The sequence below is a fragment of the Canis aureus genome, chromosome 31, assembly GCF_053574225.1.
Source record: "Canis aureus isolate CA01 chromosome 31, VMU_Caureus_v.1.0, whole genome shotgun sequence".
Lineage (NCBI taxonomy): Eukaryota > Metazoa > Chordata > Mammalia > Carnivora > Canidae > Canis > Canis aureus.
The window spans coordinates 34,429,064-34,456,864 of record NC_135641.1 but is presented as its reverse complement, the minus strand read 5'-3'; positions in this window follow the sequence as shown (position 1 = coordinate 34,456,864).

The following is a 27,801-nucleotide window of genomic DNA, read 5'->3' as shown; positions in this document are numbered from 1 at the left end:
CCATAAAAAGACAATATTTTTTTGCATGTTGGAACCAAGTAATCAATTAAATTATATGTTCACTAATTCTGACTGTAATATGTTTAAATAATAAACACAATTTGTCAGAGTAAAAAAAGCCAAGGGATTAGGAATGTGGTAGCCTAGGTTTTGTGATGAGCTTAGATCACACAGTTGTGCCCTCATAGGCAAGCCATTTGATAGTTTTTTCACAAATTACATTTTATTTTCTTTTTCTACCTCATTCTTTCTGCTAGCTGAAAAAAGTGAAATGCATCTTACTACTACCCGCCTTTCTGAAGAATCAGCTTAGCCCAAGGCTGCAAGGATTTTTGTTGACTCCAAATGTTAGTTACCAGGATTAGGGCTCATTACTGATCACAAGACCTTTAAATTGTCTACTTCATTATTAACATTACATCAATGAAACATAATATTAAAAGAATATTTTAATATGAAACTTTGTTTTGAAGACAATAACTTTACTACGTGATTGCATTTTTTAATGCAGAAAAAGCTATGCACTTTTTTTTTTTTTTTTTAAAGCTATGTACTTTTGTGTGAAGATTGTTAACCTAAGGGGTAGGTGTTAATGGTATGTTAGAAGTAAAGAAAAAGACCAGGAGGTAATGTTTTGGACAACTTGCAAGTGAACTATCCTGCATTATAGGTTCACATAAGAATGTTTGCAATAATCTACTTAAAATATAAAAGGTTTCACAAAATAAGTAGAGATTTTTAGACTGCTAAGGACTGGAGGATTTAGTACATAAAGATATTTAAAGAATAACTATTAGGACAGAGGATCTCTGGGTGGCTCAGCAGTTTAGTGCCTGCCTTCGGCCAGGGCATGACCCTGGAGACCCGGGATCGAGCCCCACGTCGGGCTCCCTGAATGGAGCCTGCTTCTCCCTCTGCCTGTGCCTCTGCCTCTCTCTCTCTGTGTATCTCATGAATAAATAAATAAATTTTTTAAAAACGACAGTACTTAGTAATATGAATGTTTGATTTTGTATTTCCTTAGAGGATTGTTACTATTTGACATATAAGTGCATTCAAAGATTATGAGCATTCCAAAAGACAGAAGAAATTGTTTATATTTTTATGAAAAGAAAAATGAAATTTTACAAGAAGGAATTCTTAAAACCCAGAAATTCCTTTATTTTGAAAGATTAATTTCATTTATTAAGGAAAAAATCTCATGAGGAATCATATATATATATATATATATATATATTACTGAATCTATATATCCTCTAAAACCTTCCCTAGCTACTTAGGTAAGGATTTAGTGTCCAGAGAAAATTAAATCTGAAAATCAAATTACAGGTTTGACTTTTGACAAAAAAAATTAAATATGAGGTGCGTTATAGAATTGTATGTGTCATGAAAAATTAAATAGCTTTAGGGTGCGGCATAATTTGTCATGAGTAGTTGAAAAAACTGCTTGATTTCTATATTCATGGATAAAAGTTTATGATCTTATTCAATTAAAGGCTCATAGCACTCTAATATTATGGAAGCAGCTATGTATTAAATGCTCACACGATGCTACCTACATGGAAATCCGAATCTCTATATTATATTTATACCTACCTATCTATATCCATCTCTGTGTCTCTATATTAGCCTATAATTTTCAATTAATCTGTAGGAGACAGATGTTGTCATAGATTAGGAAATGGATGTTAAGTAAGTGAAGACCTCTTTCCAGGAGCACGCAGTGTATAAAAGACAGAAGCATAATTTGAATCTTAGATCTGTTTGCTTTGGAAATCCTTCATTTGTTCAACACATATTTATTGCATGTCCTCAATGTCTCAGGTGTTTTTTGTTTTAAACCTACCCCGATTTCATGCTCCTTCTCTACCTAGTACTGTGAAGATTTCAGTCAAAATGCACTGTCCAATTTATTTCTTCATTTGTTCCAGTGAGGGCACTCCCGGCTATTGTGCTAAGGACATCTAGCCATGGCAGCTTGTGGCTGAGGCCCATTCCTCCTCATTCCTGACATAGTAGGCTTTTTACCACACCATAAACCAATAATGCAAGCCTTAGTGTGTTTTTTAACATTCTGTTAATTCACTGAGTATATGATTTAGGCTTCCAAACAGGTACATTTATTTTTTTAAGCCTCTAGGACACCCCTGTGCTGACTCTATAATGTGGGGAGAAATAAAGTTTATATCTTAGCACAGCTGTCTTCACAAAGGATACGAATCACTGCTGTCAAATTGTCCTTGTGGCAGCACTCATCGATTTTTAAGACAGTCAAAATAAAGAGATCACCCATGCTGTGCTCAGTTAATTTTGCATGTATAGACACGATGCCTTATAGAACCCAGTGATTAGTTTACAGCTGGTTTAATTAAAGGACAACACATGTAAGAGCAGAGTCCCTACTTGATTCACATTAAAAAAAGAAGACATACAGCTGGTTAAAACATTTCTATATTGCCTAAAATCTCAGTATTATCTCTTGCAAATAAGACAAGGGAAGAAAAACAATGAGCAAAACACAGTGTATAAAGGATTCACCAACACTGGAAAACCTAGTAGTAAGAAATGTTTACATTGATGTTTACTTAATCTAACAATGAGCCTGAAATTCTTTGATAGAATAAATAATATTAGTAATTAGAACCTGTTAAGAAAAAAAGCAGCTTTAAAAACATGCACCTACTGCATACCTTTTCAGTATTTCAATTTGTCTTTATTTGTATGTTTTAACCTACTTTCCTAACCCTTATACCTTTGCTATTGTAAATTCATGGGGAACAGAATTGGCCATGAAGTTAAAATGAAGACAGGATATGTAAAAGACCAATGACTCCTATGTAGTGTGCAATTTTATTTTAGAACTTTAAAATTTTCTTTTATCCTTAAATGTTGGCGAGTTTTCTACCTAACTCTTAAAAAATTTGATTCATCATGCTATAAAATTTCAAAGCAGGGGGAGTAGAATCACTTAAGGAAAGAGAAAACACCAATCTTCACAGTTTAGGTCAAATTCTAACCAAAAGCAAAATATTTTCATAGGTTATACTATGTGCAGAAAACATGACTAATTCTCAGTAAGAAATACAAGGGATACAAGCATAGCAGTTGAAATGTTTTGCAAGCTATTTTAAAATATAGAATAAAGAAAAATGTGATAGTTTCTATTTCAATAAATCAAAGGGCACATAAAAAATTAAAATGAAATTTGTATATATAATGTAACAAAAAAATAATGACCTGCTCTTCAAAGAGTATTTCAATTTTATGACAAGGTAGTTTATTTCAATTAAACAAAGGTAATAGAATACTCCTTTACAAATATGTCAATATTGAGACTGGATAGCATTTATTCTTTTTTTTTAAGAATTTTTATCTATTTATTCAGAGAGAGAGAGAGAGAGAGAGAGGCAGAGACACAGGCAGAGGGAGAAGCAGGCTCCATGCAGGAAGCCTGACATGGGACTCGATCCCGGGTCTCCAGGACCACACACTGGAGATGACATCTTAGATCTGTTTGCTTTAGAAATCCTTCATTTCCAAAAACTGCTGCGCCACCAGGGCTGCCCAATAGCATTTATTCTTCTAGTGAATCTTGAGCTTCCAGTGGGTAGAAACGTTATATCTGTTGTAGCATGTTTATATAATAATATTTGTAGCTATTTTTCTGTCATGAAGTATAGATTGCTTAATTTTATTTCTTAAAAAAAGGTAAGCAGTATTTAATATTTATTCTCCTAGAGATTTATGGGTTTCAGTAGGTAGATTAGTTTATTAGGGCTTGCATACTAAAATACCAGACTGAGTAGCTTGAATAACAGAAATTTTATTTTCCAGAAATTCTGGAGGCTAGAAGTTCAAGATCAAGAGCTGGCAAAGTTAATTTCTTCTAAGGCCTCTCTCCTTAGCTCATAGATGGTCACCTTCTTACAATGTTCTTATGTGGTCTTTTTTCTGTGTTCACTCATCCCTGGGGTCTCTTCTTCTTCTGATAAGGATATCAGTCATACAAGATTGGGACCCCACCCTTATAACCTCGTTTCACTTTAATTACCTCTTTAAAAGCCCTACCTCCAAATAGAGTCAGCTTTGGGGTTAGTGCTTTGACATATTAATTGTGGGGGGTGCACAATTCAGTCCATAACACTAGGGAAGGGAGAAATAATTACATTTTCAAATGCTAATGAGTAGATGTGCAGTAAGAATTATCCTTGGTCAAGGAGAAGTGATGCTTGATCAGATCTTAAGAGGTGACTTCTAAGCCATTCTAATGCCCTGTATACTAAGAATGTCTTTGTTTACCAGAGGATCTTGGGATGTGGCAGTGTGATCTATGGTGGGGGCCTTTGGCCATGTGGTATCCAGCTTTGGATACCTCTAGAGGGGTTAGAGACTTAAGATACAAAGAGGTTTAGCCAAACTTGAGATTAAGAGCACAGTCCTACAAACTGCCAAGTCCATCCAAGTCTTCTGCCACAAACTATATGTTTAGGGCTTTCCCAAAACCACATTCAGGTTTAATAATTTGCTAGATTCAACAGAATTCACTGAAAGCTCTTATACCCATGGTCATATTTATTGCAGGGAAAAGAAACAAATTAGAATCAGTCAAAGGAGACACAAAGGAGACACTTTGGAAAGTGCAAAGTTTCCAAATGTAATCTCCACTTTCCTTAGGAATGATTATTTTCCAAAATCAATGTGTAGCAATACACATAGAGTATTACCAACTCAGGAAACTCACCCAAGCTTCAGTATCCAGTTTTTATTAAGACTTCATTGCTTAGACATGATTGACAGATTGGTTGATTGATTTGTCCACATTGTTAAATTTGGTCTAGAGTTCACCCTGCCTCCCCACAGAGGTCAGACTGATTTCACGTGGCCCAAAGCCCCAGCTGTCTAATCACATAGTTGGTTTTTCTTGCCTGGCCAGCACCCACTCTGACTCATCTGACTCACAGTCAGGTGTGGTCCAAGGAGACAATATGAGTAACAAAGACACTCCTAAAACTGAGGATATTCCAAGGGTTTGAAGGTTACCTCCTAGAAGCTTGGATAAAGGCAAGACCTCTCTTTGAATATCAGATTCCCTACTACATGTAAGATTAGCCACATGGGCAGTCAGCCCTAAGTGATCAACACCTAATGAAAAGCCAGGACCCAAGACTTGGGTAAGCTCTCTTGGTTGGCAATGCTCATTGCATGTTTCCAAACATGGCAGTTAAAGAAGTAAGTACTTTCTATCCATTTCACTGGGAGAGAACAATAGGTAAGCCCATGCTTTATTTCTTATAGACTCTGCCTTATGTATCTCTTCCCATTGACTAATGTAATGTGTATTCTTTTTCTAAAAAAAAAAAAAAATGTAATTGTGAATGCAATGACTTTTCTGAGTTCTGTGACTCCTTTCAGTGAATTGTAGAGCCTGAGGATGGTTTTGGAGACCACCCAAACAGAGCAGGTGGCATATGTGATCTGAGGAATGTCTTTTCCATGTCACTGTTTAGAGGGTGGGAAAGATACCGAGAACTATCACTATACAATATTGTTTTGGGTTTGCCCATGGCTCAAAGAAACTATAATTCCACTAATTATTTTATTGCATCATGATGACACAGAAGATAATTCAGAAGATCCTGAATCACTTTGCTAACTCATATCTCCCTTTTAGAGAGATATATGAGAAGAAAATCAATCTGATGAACCACTGTCCAAAGGGGGGACATTTAGTCCTGGCAAACCACAGAAGCTACTTGATTTGATCACTGGCCAGTGAAATTTAATGACAACAGACATTTGCTACTATTCTTTAGTGCCAACAAGAACATTCGAGTCAGAGATATTGTTTTTTTTTTTTTTTTTTTTGTAGATAAATAAACAAATACTTCCTAAGCCATAAACACTGGGGAGAGAGCAAATTTAAGCCTAACTCACAAAATGTGATGGATATGAAGACACAGAAGATGATTATTTAACTTCAATATCTATAAATGTACATCTAGGTGTACATGAGCGTTTGTATATAAATATATACATATAAGCAAATAGCTATACCCATACAAACATGCCTTTTAAGCACTTTACATGTACTAACTCATTTATTCCCACAATAAACCTATGAATTAAGCTCTATTATTATATGTTTCATGAATAAGGAAATGCAAGCATAGAGGGTAAGTAATGTATTTCATTATTTTATGATAGATAACTTATAAATAGTAATACTGGGATTCAGTTCAAATCTTGCCAGCTTGTCACCATACTATGGTGACTCTCAGTAGATTATAGATAGATAGATGATAGATAGATAGATAGATGGATGATAGATAGGTGATAGACAAAATTTTGTCCAGAATCAATGTAAATCAGTTCAGTGTTTAAGAGTAGTAATGTGAGAATTGAAATCTTGGCTACCACATTTTGTTCCTGTGTGCTTTGGACATTATGATAACCGCACTGTGTCTCTGTTTTCTCAGTAATAAATTAGTGCTGTCATGGTAATTACTTCAGGGTGTGATATAATGATTAAATGAGCAAATGCATGTCAAGCACTTAGAAATTTTCTTGCAGCCTAGTAAACACTCAAGTGATATTATATTTACAGCTTTATAGTTCAAGTTTACAAGTAAATCTTAGGCAATTCTTAGACAAGAATCCAGTATTGAAATTGTGCCTTATACATTTATTCAGGTTTTATACAGGCAAAATTCAAATGAGAGCATTTGTGAGGACCTCTCTGGTAACATTTGCTTCGACCGGAACTTGAAATATGGACTTGGCATATTAGGAAAGTGTCCAATGCTTGCATTATTTCTGTGTTGTACGGATTACAAATTCTGAGAAAATTTTAGTCACCTGGCTCCAACTGCCAACAAGCATCTCTCTGAATTCAGATAGAATGAGCTCTCAATTCTGCTTCTTACAGTAAATACTGCGAGTGCTACACAAAATTTGACATTCTTAAACTTACATAATTTGGCCCAAAGTATGCCACAAAAATCCAATTCACACAAAAGAAGGTGGCCTCTGGAAGTAAATGACCTTGACTTAAACCTGTGCTCTTCTTTCCCACTGGGAGTTGTGTTTTGCGGACTGGATGGCAGATTTGAATGAGCAGTTGAGTACTCGGCATGGTGCTGATGTGTCTTCTGGGAGGAAACCTTATCCTAAGATAAAAATAGGCCAGAAATTTAGGCTTTCACCTAGTAATAAAGCTTTGTCAGATAAAAGAATTTCTAAGTTCATTGTTTATACAATGCCTGTTTGTTTAAAAAAAAAATCTAAAGTGACTTAAAACTAGTGGGATGTGAGGCATTTGTAGACCTTAAAAAATGTGCTTGTAACAGTAAAATAGTAAACTGGGATAAATTAGGACCAGTCAGCTCATGATTCTAATGAGGAAGGAGACATTTTCTGAGTCCGCTCATTCGGAAGGATACTCTACTGGCCAAGGAAGTCAGTGATTTTATCAAGTTAGAAGAACACACTTTGGAGGGACACAGCAATTGAGAGAGAGACAGAAGCACAACATAGTAACAAGAGATAGGCAATAGCATCGACACTTTCTAGAAAATAACAGATTCACAAAAATCATCATACGGAGACAAATAATAAAGTTTCTATTTATAAAACATGAACTATTAAGATCTAAAGCATGAAACTTTGTTCTTTGTTTGAAATTTTATTTTATTTTATTTTTTGTTTGAAATTTTATTTTTTTTTTAATTTTATTTACTTATTTATTTATGATAGTCACACACAGAGAGAGAGAGAGAGAGAGCGGCAGAGACACAGGCAGAGGGAGAAGCAGGCTCCATGCACCAGGAGCCCAACGTGGGATTCGATCCCGGGTCTCCAGGATCGCGCCCTGGGCCAAAGGCAGGCGCCAAACCGCTGCGCCACCCAGGGATCCCCTTGTTTGAAATTTTAAATGCTGATTCATGGAGGACAGCATTCCAATATATGGCCCCCAAAAATGTATGAAATATAAAAACAGATCGAATAAAAATGTTCCCTGCAACCTCTCATGATCGAGAGTATCTCAAAATTCTCTACAGGTGAGATACGGCCAATCCGAAGTCATTTGAGGCTGTGAAGCATGTTAATGTGACCGAAAAGTTCAATATTGAGCCATTCTGCTTTTCAAAATGGCTTGGTTTTCCCTTAATTAATAAATAGAGCTAACATCAAGGAAAGTTTTAATACTTGGCCGAGAAACCAAATGACACTTTTGTTCAAAAATGCTCCACCTTGTGTGATATTTCCAGACTTGAAGGATTCAGTCTATTGCTGCTATTTCCTAATGTGAAATAGCTTTGCTCCATTGCCTCAGTTTGTCCTCTGCTGTCCTTCTAGTACTCTGCATTTTTCCTGCCCTGTTTTTGCACACCTGTTAAGAGATTGCCTTCGCATGCTGCTGTCACCTGTCATTGACAGGAATTTAACCCCAAGTAGACAGTTACTAGAAATGCAACTCCACCGCCAGGCGTGTGGCTGCCTTCTCACAAGTGGCGTAATACAGAAAGTGTGCAGGACTTGAAGCAGGATCTCTAAAGATCCTGAAGGCTAAGACTCAACTTAACTGGGTTAAGACTCAATTTCATAGTTTTAACTTCTGTGCCCCTTCTGTCTTGCAGTTGCAGGAACCCCACCTTAAAAAGTGCTTCAATCAACTGCATGGGGAATGTGCCGTGAAGACCAGTTTCCTGGCCATGAACAACAAATTCTCTGAGGAAGAGTACATATGACATTATCACTTCTCTGTTTTCCTTGAAGCAGCTTCATTTTGATGCTGAAGTTTATCTATAAAGTGTGTGCATTACATTAAAATTCATTGATTGATAGCCTTCTATAAAGATGTTTCCCAAGTAATTGCTACATATTAATAATGATACTATAATAATCCTGTCAGGTAAGGGCATAAATGATGAACTATTATTGACTTTAATGATACAGCTGGCAGAAACCGTCAACATTTTATTCAGAATCTATGAGCCAGTAGTGTGGTCATTTCTAATTGTTAACCATTTATGAGGTGATAAGGCTTCTCCAGACTGCATTAAATCAACGTTTATACCACAAGTAACTACAAGGTATTAAATAAATGAGCCTGTGGAAACTCCAAAATGCTCTAATCTCCACTGCCAAGTCTTGCCAAGCTGCTGAGGTTTGCACCCATGCAAAAGAGAACTCACTTAATAGTATTCACATGGGAGTCTTTACTCTCAGTTTAGGCAGTGCAAAAAGCTCTAGTGGGTATTTTACTGGTACTTTCACAGGTCAGATGGGTGAATTGCAAAAATTATTCCAAAGCAGAAATACAGAGGGAGGCAACATTTCATGTTGCGATTTCTAGTTCAGGATAGAGAAGGTAATTTCACACACACACACACCCCCCCCCCCCCGGTTTAAACAGATCATTCTTAGCTCATAATCAGTTGTTCGTTTTCATGGGATCCACTTACATGCCAGCGGTTCTATAATTTTGGTTTTCTTCTCTTTGGTTACTTAATGAAGTAACTGTTCATTAATATTATGTCCTAAATTGCTTTTTTTTTCCCCCATTCATTATAAGTTTGTTTCTTCTGAGGGGAAATAAATTCCTATATCAAGAAAGATTTAACTTTCAATTTCTATCCCATGAGCACCTCCATGAAGATGATATAAGGGCTTATAGATTAAGGCATTAATTATTTACAAAAATGCATGTTTTTCATCTAGCCTTTAATAAAAATATACAGGGGGGCTGAAAGAGCTCTCAGATAATTGTGCCACCTATATATTGAAGAAATAAATATATCTCAAAACTAAAAATATTACTGAAGCAAAAAGGAAATCCATCTAAAGAAGTATCCTAGCTAAAGAGAAAGGGTTAATGAATTTTTCTATTCAGTGCAATATAAATAATGTTTCAGTCTCCTCAGAAAAATAAAGCAGTTTCTATATAATAATATTCCTTGGGAAACTCTCACTATTTGAAAAGAAAAGATTGGGTTGGGTTTTTGTTTTGTTTTGTTTTGTTTTAGCTTTGCATCTATTTTCAAAACAATTTACCTTTTTTTCTACATATGTATTTTTTAAGATTTTATTTATTTATTTATTCATGAGAGATACACACAGAGAGAGGCAGAGACATAGGCAGAGAGGGAAGCAGGCTCCATTCAGGGAGCCCAATGCGGGACTAGATCCCAGGACTTGATCCCGGGACCCCAGGACCACTGCCTGGGCCAAAGGCAGGCACTAAACCACTGAGCCATTCTGGGATCCCCTATATATATGTATTTTTATTTCTACTTTTGCATTGGTTTCACTGCATACATCTTAAATTAAGTAATTTTACATTTTCCTTTGTGATATTTTTTCTTAGATGATCATCCATAAGCAGAAGTGCTGCTAGGAGTCCTGTGTTAAGAATTTCCGAAGGAGAAGCAAATAGGATTTCCAATACTTGGAAATTGGAAGGCACACATTGAAAAATGAGAAAACTCATAATTTAAATAAACTGAAGGTTCTCTATCTTTCTATTCAATATTTTCTTTGCCAGGAGAGGCATTTGAGCATCAGAGAACTATTTTTTTTAAATGAACTTATAATAGGGCTAGCGTGCTACCATTTACTTCAGAGTACAGTTTGACTTCTAGTGTGGATGAATAAACAGAAGAAGATGGAAATTAGCAACTAGTTCATATATATGTATATTTATATTATGTAAATATTATATGAACATATTATAATATGTAAATATTATATAAATATATATATTTACAGCCTAACTCAGAATTTTCATGTTTGCTGCTGCAGATATACGTGTGTGTGTAGAAACACACATGATGTTCTCAATGAAGAAAGAAGAGAAAGAATTTCTAATGTTTTAAAAATGGCAGAGCAGGTATTCCATAAAACTAACACCAATGACCTGTTATTAACAACAGGATGTATTGGCATCGCATTATTTTCAGTAATTGATTAACTTGTTATGTATATTTTAAAGCAGTTATATAATTTTGCCAACATGGCTAGAAAGTAAAAACTCAAATATTTTGCCCACAGTACCGTTACACTTCTCTCATTTCTAAGTATCTTGAACAGACTCCATGCTTCTTGAGTCAATTCATGTCTTAATCACAAAGTAGCATGGCCCAAGAGCCATTTTCTTCAGTGACAAATGCAAAATGCCTTATGGTTTTGTATAGTATAAATAAAATGGTTTACCAATGCACACATCATATTAAAGCAATGCAATGCTATTAGCGTGTCACACCTCCACCTTTTAGAGATAAGATCAAACCAACTACAAGAAATAAAACAGAAATCATTTTAATTGAATATATAAAAAAACGTCTTCACAGGATGGACTTAAGTAATACATGTAGGGAGTTACAAAGTCTTTTTTCAATAATAAGTAAATGTTGATACTCAATACAATGCAACTTTAAAAAAAAATTTGCATATTAAACTTGGAAATAAATATTTTCATTTTTATAATTAGTTCTCTATTGTTCTCTCTACACATGAAAACAAGTCTACATATATTTTAAGTACAGGGATTACTAGGAAAGTATATTGAAAACAATTGTTCTAACAGTAAACACTTTTAATCAGTGAGAAATTATTTGGGGGGTTTAGATTATATTCTTGAAATAAAACAAAATAAAACTCATTCTATAATGTTTCATTGACAATATTCTACTCATATTGGGTGAATTTTCCAGATTTTACATAATAAATAAATAACCTTTATCTTTCTACTCATCAGCTCACCAGCAGTCTTATTCTTTTTAATGGATACCCTAAGGCAATGAATTCTTTGTAGATATTCTAGTAGACCAGGTCATTAGGTTACATATTTTTATTAACTAAAACACATACCAATAAACCATGAAGGATTCTTTTCAGTTAATTAACACAAGGGAAAAGGATGACTTTAATTTCTACCAGACCAGAAACAGAAGGCACAATCCATATATTAGGATTTACCAACATGAATGTATTGCTGGTAAAGTTACCATGTAAATCGACACTACCTTCTCCCCACAACTATTCAATTAATTTTACACCCAAGTAAACAGACACATCAAGTATCTAAGTATGTGCTATTTGAGTATTACAAAATAATTTTAAGATACAGTTATTACCCTTAAATTGGTTTATAAAGTCATTAAAAGTGAAACTGTTACAAAGGGAATCTATAATTTAGTGAGCAATATATAAAGTCACATCTACTATGTATTATATTGTCTGTTTGGAAGAGAGATTAAAAGACTAATTAGAGATTTTGAAATATTCAAAGACATTAAAACATTTAAAAAATTTTAATCTATCAAAGATTTCTAAGCAGAGAATCCCTATATATAAACAGGACTTTATAGTATTTTAATGATATATATGCCTATTATTCCAGACACATGTTGAGTTCCTTAAAATCTAAAAGTGAATTTAATGTATTATTATATATATATATATATATATATACACACACACATATATATATGTATATGTGTGTATATATATATATATATAACCAGTAAAATGACAGATGGTAAACATTGATCAAAACCAATATTAATAATTCCTTTTCAGGAAACTGGCACTTGATCCACAGTGGAGCTGCCTGTTAGCCATGTTGATATTATATAATCCATTCCTCACCCCCAACTTTGACCATGGATAAATGGATTTGGGAGTTGGGTTTATACTCATTAGGAAACTACACCAGCCGGAATTATTCTCTCTGAAATTTTTAATGAGAATTTGTGGCTAATGGAAGAATTGAGTTTGTGGCAGGGAACTTTGTGGGGGACAGGGGAGAACCTGAGGTGTTATGGGATACTCATATTTCCCTATTAATTCAAGGAGGCAGAGAAAGCAAGTCTGTAGAGAGAAACAGAAAGCAGATGGTGACAACTTTCCAGTTCATAATTCCAGTCTCTTCCTCAAGTCTTGCTGACTGGAAACCTCAGTATCTGAGAGGAATATACACATTTTTAGATTCAGTTCTCCCTTTATCTCAACTATTTATGCTACTTACGACGGTTTACATTGTTGCAAAATAAAAATCCAACTAATGGTAAGATTTTTCAACTGACAATGAACATTGTGACTTAGGTATCAAAATCTATTAGCATTACACAGTAGTAGATTGGAAGGATGAAAAACAGGATAAATTTAATTACAACTGGGTAAGGAACTAATGAATCTTTTTTATGAAATTCCTATTCTCTCTCTTTTTGTAGGTTCCTACCCCAACAGGAGTCTGTGACTTCTTGATTTGAGTATGGGACATGATTATACTTCCTTAAACTATTTTTAATAGTAAATGATAATCTTTATGTTAAATAAAGCAAATAAGACGAGGTTCAATTGTTGCTCTTTCTATTACCTGTAAGCTGTACAACCTTGGGACACTATTTAAATAGTTTGGACATCACATTGCCTAACACTAAAATAAGACATTTGTGATAGGAGTGGCTTAGAAAATACAGAATTAGCATCAGCTAATTATAATAAAGCCAAAGCTAGTTATTAGTGTGATTATTTTGGAAGATCATTTCTCCACACTTTAAAATAATTAATTAACTTGTTTGCAAATAGAAGTTTTCTTTTTACAGAAAAATCAAGCAGAAAGTATGGAGAATTCCTATATATTTCCTCCCCTCTCTGCACGAATTTTCCTATTATTAACATCCTGCATTATTGTGTTACATATATTTGTTGAACCACTAGTGAACATTATTATTGACAAAAACTCTCAGAATTTACATTAGGACTTACTCGTTGTGTTGTTCAGTTCTAGGAGTTTTGAAACTTTTTAAATGATAACTTCAGGCCAGAGCAAACACTTAATACTCCAGTTTTATTTTTTAAAAATAACATCCATTGACTATTTCAATTCCCCTTCTCTTTTACTATAGGCAGAATTATTCACAATGGGAAATGTTTAAAATGGATATTGGAAGAATCTAGAGACATGTATCTGTGTGTATGTGTGCACATGCCTGTGTGTAAAATTCATTACAAAAAAAGCTTTATATATCTATATTTAGCTTTGTCTAACATAATTTTTATAAATACATTATCTTCTCTATGTCTATTCTTGTGCCTATAGAGGCCTTTTGAAAAGTGATGCTTTGTAAATTCCAGTAAGAAAATAATATACTGAGTTCTTGAAAATGAAAAATGACAATGGGTAGCAAAGTCTCTTTGGACTATCCCAATGCCCTGTTTCTTTTCAGCCCAGATGACAGAACTGTTCAGAACAAAAACACAACATAGCAAGAAATCTTTGGTATTTTTAAATTCAGTTATTTTCTGTCACCCTGGGACTTTTTAATGACCCTTGACATTATAGCTTAAAATTCTAAATATCATTATTATTGAATCTTTTGTGAACTATTTAATCTGTTTGAAAGCTGAGACAAATGAGGCCATCAATACTTAAATGATTTCTATTCCACATGGTGATTTCAAAATGAATCTGAGCTTACATTTGAGGATCTGAATAAAGAAACATTTGCCATCACAGGCTCAGCATATCAACAGGGAGGAACGTATCCTTGCATTTGAGATGCATTTGAAATGAGCATAACACAGTGACTCTGGCAAAGAAAATGGAAATTCAGATTTTGAAGAGTGGGGATTATTTGGGATAATTTTAGTTATCCCAGAAGCAGAAGGTACCTTGGAGATTCAATTTATGGTAATTAAGAGACAGTGCTTTCAAGATGTACTTTAATTTTCTGAGCTAGCTTGTATCTAAAGACTGTTCCTTGGAAGGTAGAACTATCCTTCCCTATGTGTCTCCCAATGTCAGACATTGATAATATTTTTAAGTTTTCATTTAGAAATTATGAACACTACACTATATTTCATGGTCTTTCAGGAAACCATTATGTGAAATGATGCTGTTAGAATCCCCATACTAATGTCCACATACTTGCAACTTTTTCTACTACTACCTTGCATAAATGTCTGTGGCCTACCTTCTATTAACTAAATTATTCCTAAGTTATTAAGCTCTCTCCTATTACCAAGGTTTCTGTACTTTTCCCCTGGGTTAATTCTAAAAGTTGAAAGAGAAATAAATGACAGTTATCTTGCTGTGACTATGTTACTATTTTTCATTATTGATCAAGAGTTTGAGGATTTTTTTTTTTCTCTTTGGATAGTTTATCTGGGGAACTTGAAGGAGAATTTTTCTAGAATCAAGACGAAATATTCCCTTTTTCTCTCTCCTTTTTTTTTTAAACTTTTAAAATTTTTATAGTAAGGCTACATTATAATTAGCTTTATGTTTGAATTATGAATTTATTTTAAAATATTTGTCTCTCTTGAATTTTACATTTTTCATTAAATATTACATTTTTATTCTTTTTTTAAAAAAAAGACACTTTTTTTGTGTGTGGGACACATCAAGACTCTCCTGGGAACTTTATCCTCCCATTGCTGAAAGTTCATGTTCTCCTGGGTAGGGTTGCTGTTTTCTGGATCTCATGCCTTCCTACTTTTTTGTTTACTTCTTCATTTGGCTAAAGATAGAGCTTTCAGCAATTGCCTGAGAAAGGATATAAAGAAGGGAAATATTTTGTGAACTTACATGTTTCGTAATTTTATTTTATATTCTCTCAACACTTTACCTAGATATACACTTCTATATTATAAATATTTCCCCAAAACTTTAAAGACTTTGTTTCCTTGCCTAATTTTGAATCTCCAAGAGCCCTGTTGAGTTTTCTACTTGCTTTTTATAGCACAAAAATACTATATAAATACTATATTTCTCAATATTTTGAGTATGTTCATTAAACTTTTTTTAAAGTTCTTTGCTAAATTATTTTTTCTTATAGTGTAATTTTTCTGTTAATTTGCCTTGGTCTTTTTCTTACATATTATTCTATTCATTTGTTGATCATCATTCGATCTTTCATTGTTAAGAGGGAAAAACAAAAGAGCTAGTAGCTGTCCTATGTCATATTATAGATAGGACTTCACTAGATACTGTAGGGGTAAAAAATTTTCCCTTCTAGGTTCGTTGGCTCTTCTAATAATTAAATGGACATAAGACTGATTAATAAGAGAAAGTGTTTAATTTCCTGCATATGAGAACCTCATAAAAGTGTAAGACTCAAAGACAGTCAGGCAATTGAGGTTTAATAGCTTGAGCTAAGGAAAGGAATAGCAGGGGTCTGTACTTCAAAGGGGAGGAAGGTGAGTCACAGGTAGTTGAGAACAACAGATGTTTGGTAATGAAATCTTTGCTCTGCCATGCAAATAAGTCTTTCAGATTCAAAAAAAAAAAAAAAGTTACTTCCAGTAATAGCTTTCTTTATAGTATAGGCACCCTATCTAAATTCTTTAAGGTGGTTAAAGGAGAGGGAAAGAGTCTTCTGGATCTTAATTCCTTTCAGCTCAAAATAATCCACATGGGGTGGATTGGGGTGGCATATTCTGCTCCCCTTTAATATCTTGAGTGGCAGTTATTACTGTGAGAAGTGTGAGAATTTGTCAGGACAAATTTCACATTAGGTAGAGTTGAGAGTTAGTGGATTGTCTGGATGAGATTCCTTCAATGCCTCATCTTCAATGAGATGGTATTTGGTGGAACTAAATCCTACAATGAAAGATTTACCTTTCCCAGAAAATTCATTTTTTTTTCCAAAGGGAGTATCCTGTATTTTATTTAGGGATTATAAATTGAATTCCTCTATATTCAGTACACATGCACTAAACTTATTAAATTTTGTACTATGCAATCATCAGAAAACAACCCTCATCCTCTATGCTTCTGAAAAAATAGTTGCAATATCTTAACTGCTGAAGATGCTTTTATTCCCTTAATTATGTTTGCATTTATGAGATTTTGCTTCTGTTCATTCATTTCTATATTTCAAACAAGTTTTCAGTGAGGCATAGAGTAGACCTGGACATGCATTACTTTTGAATTCTATGTTGATTTAAAAAAAATGATACTACTTAATGAAAAACTTTTTTTATTATGAGATTTGATGTATTTTGGATTAGTCAACATACCACACAAAGAAGTTTAATTATAGGAAGTTCTGTTATTCTATATTCTTATTTTTATTATATATGTACTTTGCCAGAAATTCAAATGTTAATGTGTCTGTATCTAAAATTCTCCTGTAGATTATGAGCTCCCTAAGAACAGCAGTCAGATCCTATACTTTTTATTCTTTTCCAAGTCATACACCATATCTCAGGTGTTGCATTAAATACTGATTTAATGAATTAAGTGCATTACAGTAGCAAGAGTTTATTGATAGCTAACTGGGTTGTTCAATAATATTTTATATTTTGCCCTAAGTTTAGGGGAGGAAAAATAATTGTCCCTTTATCCTTCTAGGGTCTTGGCTGAGGCACCCTTCGACACAGCAATGTAATAAAAGGTTAACAGGAGGCGGGAAAAAGCAATTTTAGTGATGTAAGTACATACATTCACAAGTCCCACAGAGATAGGAAACTCATAAGACAGCCAGATGATTGAGGCTTATCTACCATTCCGAGCTAATGAAAGGGACAGATAGGGGACTGGGGCCTCAAACAATAGGTAATTCAAGGGAAAGGAAGAAGGGGAAATGTTTCATAAACAAAGGGTGCCCTGCAAATAAGTCTCTCAGATGAGAAATATATCTCTGGTAATAGCTCTTTTCCTGCTATAGGCCCCCTTTCTAATGCAGATTTTCCTTATAAAAGGAAAACTTCGACTCTATTTTTATGTTTCCTCTGTCTCTGCGGTTTCTCAAAATAATCAACTCAAAATATGCCAAAGAAGCATATTTTGAGGTGGCACATTCTGCTACCCTTTGTAATGATGCAAATAATTAAATATATGAACATATAATCTTCAGATTATAGCTAGAAGTCTATAATTATACATAACTAGATCTATATCTACTCCTATTTGTATTTTTTAACTGTTATTTCTATTTCTGATTATTCCTCATATGCAAGGGACATGTGCAATTTTTGTTATGTTGACTTAGAAGTCAGGAGATCTGTGCACTGTTTTTATTTCAATAGCATCCATGTCTTAGATTTACAATTTTCTGACCCTTTTCTATCTATAACACGGGTGACAGACAAGATTTTTTTCCAGAATTTTACTGAGATAATGCGGTATACCGAACCTTTTATAACCTTAGGTAACCTTTTGTAAAAAGTAAAAATCACTTTGGGTTTGATGTAAATTGAGTTCTAGACATTGTAAATTTTGGTAAATATTACTTTCCTTTTATAGTCCACTTTTAAAACACATGATATAAGAATTGCTGAATCACTAGGCTGTATCCCGGAAACTAATATAGCACTGTATGTTAACTAACTGGAATCAAAATAAAAACTTAAAAAAAAATAAAATACATGATATATCTTTTTTAAAATGATACCTTTTCTATATCTCAATAATTGAACATTTACTCATTATAACCTACGTATTTGAGTATCATCTAGCCTGATAATAAAATGTTAAGCCTGTGAATCAAGGAGGTTAGGAGTAATTTGCAATACAGATGTACTTGAGACCTTTTTGTCACAGTAATTAAAAAGAATTTTGTTGTTAGAACTGATGTTTGAAGCAATCACATAGATTTTTAGATATTCTATGAGAGGTTTGTAAAGGGCTACTAATTCAGATTGCATGGTAAATGATACTCTAAGAATGGCCTTTGTGTTGCAAAGTAGATCTCCTGCATCACTTACCAAGGACAGCCTAAAATCATGAGTCTCAGAAAGCAGAGTCAGAATTTATGATAACTTTTTTCTGTAAAGTAAAATGGAGGCTAAAAGTTAAATAAGAATGTAAAAGAATAGGATGGCATTTAAGCTTGCAGATAATACACTGCTGCCTAAATTACATTGATTTCATTATATCATTGGAATTAGGTACAATGGTAAATATAATTACAATGAAGTAAAACCATTTTTTAAAAGATTTTATTATTTTTTTGAGAGAGAGCACGAGGGTGGGGGGGCAAGCAAAGAGAGAGAGAGGGAGAAGCAGGCTCCCTGCTGAGCAGAGAGTCTGATGCAAGGCTGGATCCCAGGACCCCAGGATCAGGACCGGAGTGAAGGCAGATGTTTAACCAACTGAACCACCCAGGTGCCCCAAAAAGCATAACTTCTTTATAAATATTTTAATGAGCACAATGCTTATTTAAAAAATAGGGAAATTAATGTCTTATTTTAATGTTTTGATGTCTTTTTACAGGATCATGCATATTGATAAGTACCCATTATCTATTACCAAACCATCATTTAAATATAAGATGATACATAGAGATTAATTTATTTTTATAGTTATAGGAAAACAAGAAGCTAGGTGTGTATTTCTTAAATTCTTAATCATGACATCATGTCATATATTTTGAAGAGCTGACATCTGAAGTAATACAAAGGAAGAGAGGACAAAACAACCAATTTTGAGGCCATTAAGGATTTGGATTCAAGGTCAAACAAAGCTTTGGATGCTTAAGAATAAACCAAAGCTGGAGACTCAGGCTTTTAAGAGTCATTAAGTATTTAACAGTTATTAGCCAAAAGCCTCTGGCAATTTTTTTTTTTTTTTGATACAAAGAACTTTGCTTCAGGAAGATTCCATATAAAAACATCTTAGGAGTTTTGATTGATTTATTTAGGGTGACTTTAGTTTATTTAGGAAAGATGGTAATATAATATCTGTGTCTAGATTATTGCTTGAATTTATTTGATGTGCAATAATGCTATGGTTTTAAACTGTAGAAATGCACAGATACAGTTAAAGGATATTCCTATAGGATACAAATTATTTTTATTACATTGTTTCATCTTACGTCTCATAATCATATAATAAATTTGATGTTAAATGAATTAAAACTATACATTTAAAATCTGTCTCTGAAGCAAAGCTGGCCTGTAGGATGTAGCTCTGAATATGAATAAGGATTACACCAAGTGCATCATTATTCACCACCACACTAACATGGCACTAGTGAAATGAATTCTGACTCAACCAGAAGGCCTTGCCTACTTGGAAATTTCTACCACAACACAAGATATCAACAGAAACAGGACCATTTACACTTTTGCAAAACCAGCTGTATTCTGGAGGTTTACTGACCATTACTTAAGAGAACACTAGAGATTGAATTCTGCATATCAACCATTGAATTATCTTCTGGGGATGATAACCTAAATATGGACATAAATAAAATCCATACTACATAAATCCAGATGTGTCTTAGATTAGTCACATAAATCACATTATTTAAGTATATAAATAATACCTGCCAGCTGACTTCACATTAAAATTTTAATCTTACAAAATCACCTATGTAGTTAGTGTCTTTGGCATTTTTAATTTCTATTTATTAAGCTTGGCAGATGTTCTCTAACTATATATTATATTAAAATATATAATATTAATACATCATAAGCATACAATACAATATGTGCATATATTAATACATGATATATTGTATATACTTATAGATAAATAAATTACATATTTTAATTAAGCTATATCTTAATTTTATTCTTACTAAATTAAATGAAAGCATCAATTTGGAATCAGTTAAAGGCAACAATATCTAGCAATTATTGTTCTTTTCACTGTTCTTTTCATTGAATCTCATTATTTACTTAAAAGGTGTTATCTCTGATCATTTTAATTTTGCTTTAAATTGGATTATTTTAAAAATACTAAAATATACTAGCTTCACCAAAAAGTATTAGCAAAAAATAATATGAACTAAGTAGCCCAGGGATCCCTAGGTGGCGCAGCGGTTTGGCGCCTGCCTTCGGCCTAGGGCGCGATCCTGGAGACCCGGGATCGAATCCCACATCGGGCTCCCAGTGCATGGAGCCTGCTTCTCCCTCTGCCTGTGTCTCTGCCTCTCTCTCTCTCTCTCTCTGTGACTATCATAAATAAATAAAAATTAAAAAAAAAAAAAAAAACTAAGTAGCCCATATCCAAATATTTGCAAATATATTGAGTTACAAGAATAAATATTCCAAGTGAATCAAAATAGACATTGTTAATGATTAGATTATTTCACACCTTAGAGAAAATGACTGTTGCTACAAACTCAGTACAAGTTTCCTTTTCTTTTTAATACATAACGTCACCTTTAGAAATATGAGCTTGTAACAGTACGTCGGAATTGTAGTCAAAATAGCAGTTCATTGATGAAAATTCATTACGTACTCTACAGCATATCCACATTAAAAGAAGATAGATAATGAAGCATTATCCAAAATAAGGGTTTTTTTTTTTGTTTTTGTTTTGTTTTGTTTTTATTGGTGATATTTATTCTACTCTGACCTTAATGTGAATGTGCCTGTATAATCTTTGGTATATATATATATATATATATATTTTTTTTTTTTTTTTTGGTATATTTCACCCACTGGGCTGGAGTGGGGTTCATTTCTTTTTCTTCAGGGGATGACTACCTAAATGCTTGGTATGGCAGGAATTTTACGAATGATTCAAGAAGTTAAGAAAAAATATATGTATTTAGGCATCTAAAACACAAGGCACCTCAAATTGAACTAATTATATAACCCCCAAATCCTACCATGTTTTGAGTTTTAGCTCAAATGCTCTGGAATCCCCAGTTGATCTTCTGATTTTTTTCTAATGGATTGAAACTATCTATGGACCTGCCAAAGAAAATCAGAGCTGGACAGTAAAGTGATAAAAACAGATTTTACTCAGAAACTATTATAATAGAGCGGAAAGACATCTGTTGAGAACTGGGCTCAGTTTTGAATACAAGACAAAGTGCAGTTTTGGGTGGTCAGTGGATGAAAAATTTCCAGCTAAACTAATATAACAGAATTCCTGCTGAAGACAGGCCAGGGTGATGAGATATGACCTGGAGAACGGTGGAAGATGGGGAATTTGATTAAGTATTGAGGCTATTGCATACTGAGATAGGTTGGGAATTTGGTTGGCTAAATGCAATTAGCAGGATCTTTGCCAAAACTGAACAATATAAAGAGAAACACAGAGAGCTCCAAAGCTCAAGGCCTACTTGGAGAGAGAATTCAGAGAAGCCTAACTGTTTGGTCAAGGAGACAATTTTAAGCCCATGGCACTTTATTAATATTGCTCCCGTTGTATTGCTCTCAATGATTTTATTATATGCGGTCTTCATCTTGGCAAGAGTTAAGACAGGTCAGTGATTCCCAATAGGGGACAATTTTGCCCCCCAGTGGACATTTGAGAATATCTGTATTATTTTTGGTTGTCACAACTCAGGGAGTGCTGCTGGCATCTAGTGGGTAGAGGCCAAGGATGCTGCTAAACATCCAGGACAGTCCCCCACAACAAAGAATTATCTGTTTCAATGTGCCAATAATGCTGAAGTTGAAAAACTTTCCTGTAGATCAAGAATTATGTCTCATTGTCATATTTTTGAATGTGAAAACTTAACCAAATTTTATACATCAGGCCTTGAGGAAACTAAGCTAAAAGCCTACTAGGGGTAGCTCATGGCTTCTATATACTATAATGCATTTTATATAATAACATTGTTTACTCATTTATTTGATTCTTTTATTATAAAATTTGATAAATATTGTAAAATATATGCATTTATTAATTATGGCACATGCTATATGCTATAACAGAAAGGCTTAAAATATGGGGGTTTTAATAAGACATTTTTTTTCTTTCTTTAACAGTCCAGACATAAGTAATCCCATAAGTAGGGTGGTCCACATCATTAGTTCAAGGTTTCCTCCATCTAGGATAGCTGCCCTAGATCTCTTTACATCCAGGCAGTTGGAAGGGAGAAAAGCTCCGTGGGAGCACATGCCTTTCTAAATAGAAGCATGCCTAACAATCTATTGGACAGAATCAGGGGGCAAGTGATTACATTAAAGCTGAGAAATGTCTCTTTATGAAAGGTCATAATGCAAAGCCAAAATTCAGGAGTGATAAAGAAAGGCAGAATTGGTATAAATAGAAACAGGCAATCTTTGTCAAGTAAATTAAGATAAAGTTTCAAAAAATACATAAAGTATAAAATGGCTACTCCTAATTTTCAGAATATTGACTACAAGTCTTTTTTTCTCCTATCTTAACAAAATACATAGTATTATATCCTGATATTATCTGATATTTTATCATGGGCAACTCTTTATGTAACTGAATCTTCTTCAAAAAATGAAGGCTCTAATAACTACTAAGTGCTTTATTAGAAAGTTATGGTATATTTTCTCAACCATTAGTTCTTTATAGATGAATCAATAGGTTGTTATGATTCACTGCTACACAAATCATAATGAATGTTCTTTTACACAGATATGTCTCCACCTCTATGATTATTTCCTTATAGCAATTCTTAGAAGTGGAATTTGTGGATCGAATATTATGAGTCAGCAATTTGTAAAAATCTTAAGGCACATTGCCAAATTGCTTTTCAGGATACTTCTACCAATTTACACTCCACCAACAATTCAGAAGGCTGTATATTTGACTAAATCTTTGCCAACAACTGCATAACTCATAAAATGACTGTCAGTTTGATAGAAGAAAATAAATTACCTTTTTTTTATCTTTTTGACTTACTCTTTTAAATATCATAGTTAATATTTTCATGTACTTAGTGGTCTTAACTGCGGTCCTTTCAAGTGATTATTCTTATCTTTCCAGCTAACATATTTCTCACTGAATGAGGGAAAATATTACTTTTGCTTAAAAAGATTAGTTTTCGTTAACTTTAATCAGTAGACCTCAGGATCATGAACCTATCTCTAAACTAGTTACCCTCTCATCCCTTTCTTTTCAATTTTTGCTTTTTTCCCCATAACTCCCAAACATTTCTAGCAAATGATGGGACATAAGTTGACAGCGATTGTTCCAATTTTACTACTCTCTCATCAGGGTTTTTATTTATTTATTTTTTATTTATTTATTTATTTATTTATTTATTTATTTATTTATTTATTTATTTTCTCAGCAGCATGCCTCCTGTTCCCCACAAAGGATTGCCCAAACTGATCCAAAATAAGGAAAGTTTCTAGATAAGCCAATAGCCAAGAGACAGAGAAACTAAATTAATTCAGTGCAGAATGGATAATGATTGAATGATGGGACTAAAATCATCCGACCAAATCAAAGTGAGATCATTCATAGTAGCATGAGTTTGGGAACAAATCACTAGAAACCCTCATGGGTATGCTCAGTTTGCATTTATGAGATGCTAGGTGGATGCAGCTGGGATGCAACAAGCTGGCTTCAAAATTTTCAGAATAGATAGGGAAACTGATGTCTTAAAGTCATAACTATCAGAAAAATCAGTGTGTTGTAGTTTTAATTAGAGTCATTTATGCTTACTGTTTCTGTAGAACTTTCTCACTGCTAATATATTAACTGATTTAATGTTATAGTTGGTCTATAGTAATACATCCTGTATGCATGCTACATGTGACTACAGTCAGGTGCTCGTAATAAGAACAATTCCACTAAAGAATGAATGTTACTTATCACTCTATAGTTCTATCACTTATGCTTACTCTTCATTTTTGGCCTTTTAGGAGTAACGTCTGCTGGAAGTCATGACAATCTCCTGACAAAGTAACAGTTATGGAAACTTTAATTCCTATGAATTCTGATTCGGTGCAAGCACATTCAGAATTTAAAGTCACATTTAGGCACATTACTTACCAAAAAGCCATGAAAATAATATTTAAAGGCAAGCTAGCATGACTTGCAAAAAAAGGAATCATTTTTATTTAGCATATTATGAATATAATAGTACTCATTAAAATACATATATACTTCAGGTCACTTTCTCTTTCTTGAGAGAGAGAAACTGACCTCCCAGTGTCCATTTATTAGCATTGGTATTTCTGTAGAAAATCAACTTAATATGTATGTGTGGGTTGTTTTCTAGATTCTCTCTTTTCTTCCTTTGATTTATTTATCTATCCTTTGCAAATGTCTCAACTAGTATAGCATTTCAGTAAGTCCTGAAGTCACTTCATGTACTTTCTCCAATATTGTTCCTTTTTAAAGAAGTTTTGGTGACTATTCTAGGCCCTTTGCATCCCCATATAAATTTTAAAAATTAACTTGTCAAGTTCTACAAAAAAGCCTGTCAGAATTTTGACTGGGTTTGAGTTGCTTCAATAGATTACTTTGAAGTGAACTGACATTTTAAGATACTGAGTCTGCCATGTTTAATAGGAGACTTAACACATCTTTTATTTAATGTATTTTTAAGTGTTTTACAGGTTTTTTTTATATCACTTTTTATCTTTTGCTTTTTTTTAAAAAATATAATTGATTTGAATTTTATATCTTTATTTTATGTGATTTCAAATTTACAGAACAGTTGCAAGAATCATATTAAGAGTTCTTTATTCAGATTCACCAATTCTTTATATTTCCCCCCAATATGTTTTATGATTTTTTTCCAAACCATTTGAGAGTAAATTGGAGATAACTTACCACTTTGCTTTAAAACGGTTCAGTGTGTACTTCCTTTAAACAAGGGCTTCCTTTGACATGGCTGCAGAGCAATTATCAAAATTAGGAATTGACCATAGATACAATGCTATTATCTGAATTCAGTGCATTTGCACATATTGTCCATTGTTCCACTAATGTGCTTAATGGCTATTTGTTTTCCTAGTCAGGATCATGCATTACATTTAGTTGCTATTTAGTTTTAGTCTCATTTAATCTGGAATATTATCTGTATTTCTTGATCTTGACATTTTAACAGGACAGGCGTTTTTTTTTTTAATGTTTCTAATAGGTGGCCTTAATTTTTGTTTTCTTTGGTAACTCCTTATGATTGGATTCAGGTTATGTAAATTACAGAAATACTACATAAATGGTATTATGTTCTCAGAATACTGTATCAAGATGGCTTGTAGTTGTGTTAGTATAGGTAAAATTAGATTACCTGTTTAAGATGATGTCTGCCAAGTCTCTTTACTGTAAAGTTAATATTATTTTCCCTGGTAATTTATATATTATGTTTTGAGATATTTAAAGAATAAATATGAAATATTTGGAAAATATGTAAATCTATTTTATGTCCTATTTTTATCACCCACTGGATTTTTTAAGAACCACTGATAACTTTCTAACTTGATTATTCTTTCCACCATTTGACATTCAGCTTTTTTTTTTTTTTTTTTTTTTAAGATTTATTCATGAGAGACACAGAGAGAGAGGCAGAGACACAGGCTAAGGGAGAAGCAGGCTCCAGCCTGACTTGGGACTCGATTCTGGGTCTCCAGGATCATGCCCTAAGCCACCCAGGTGTCCCAACATTCAGCTTTAGAAACAGTTTTTTTCTTTCTTTTGCTGTTTATTTATACATTTATTAATTCATACTCAAGTAGTCTCATGGATTTTTTAATGTAATGGATTATAATTCATAATAATTACTATGTGTTTTGATGTCCAAATGTATCCTGTTTGACTAGCAGGAACTCTCTGAGCTGGATTGCATGTTATTTTGCTAAAACTCTTCCTTCTTTAAGCACTTCTTTACTTTTTGTTGCAGTAGGAGTTTCCAGACTCATCTCATACTTTCCCTAGCCAGCTCTGGAATTAACCTTTTCCCTGAGGAGTCCTGTTTTTTTCAGTAACAACTGGAATTTAAAAAAAATCGAGACACTCTGTGTATTCAATGCTAATGGTACAGTGTTGCTTCTAATTCTGTGCTGTCAAATATAATAGCCATTAACAACACGTGGCTATTTTAATGTAAATACATATTAATTACAATTAAATACAATTTTAAAAGTCAGTTTCTTAATCATATTTCCCACATTTCAAGTGTTCAGTATCCAAATGTGTCTAGTGACATAATGGACAACACAGACAGAACATTTCCATCATCACAGGAAATTCTATTAGATAATGCTGTTCTAAACCCACTCAATGGAAAAAGCTAGAAGATAAATACAGACATACATATAATACACATACATTATATAATATATGTGTAACTATGAGTCTTACTAATACTGCAAGTACAGATATATATATTCATTTTCCCTTTCAAAAGTTTAAATTCCCATCTTCAATAGCAAAAAGCCCATCTCCTATTATCCTCTGTATATTTTATAATCATTCAAACACAAAAGACACAGAAAGTGGTTTCCGAGTTTCTAAATTGTACCACAGTAAAGAGAAAAACTAATAAATAGAATTCAAAATTTTATTTAATATTTTTGAGTAAAATATACATAATGGGGCTTCTGGTTCTGGCTATGATGGAGGAACCTTCTTACAGACTATCTTATCTGCTGATGTCAGGTGCTATAATGAAATAGAGTTACAACTAAAAACTGGACAAAATGAAAAAAAAAATCTGTCTAAAGATTCAGAAAGTAAGCAAAAGTCAGATGTTAGAGGGAAGATAGCACCTGAAAAAGTGATCTGTATAACAGTTAACTTCTAATTTTATTTTTTATTTTTCCCTCATGATTTTGCAGGGAAAATAAAGTTGCAGGGCTATAGGGTGGCAGGGTTAGGGGTGATTAAAACTCTGATATAAACTCCATGAACTATGAAAAAGATAATTATGTGGGTCAAAGAGTGGGGGAGGGCATGCCCAGAGAAGAGAAAACTGAATGAAGGGGATCCCTTCATGAAGCCACACAAATTCCAGGCACAGTCCTGAGGTGTGCATGTGTGGGACAGACCTAAATTAGTATAGCAAAGGCTTTGAAGATTGGACTCTGATTTCAATCACTGCCCAATTCTCAGAGTAAATTCTGAGTGTCCCATGCATGGGCAGAACAAGAGTAATGTAGTGCAAATGTAGGAGAATGAAC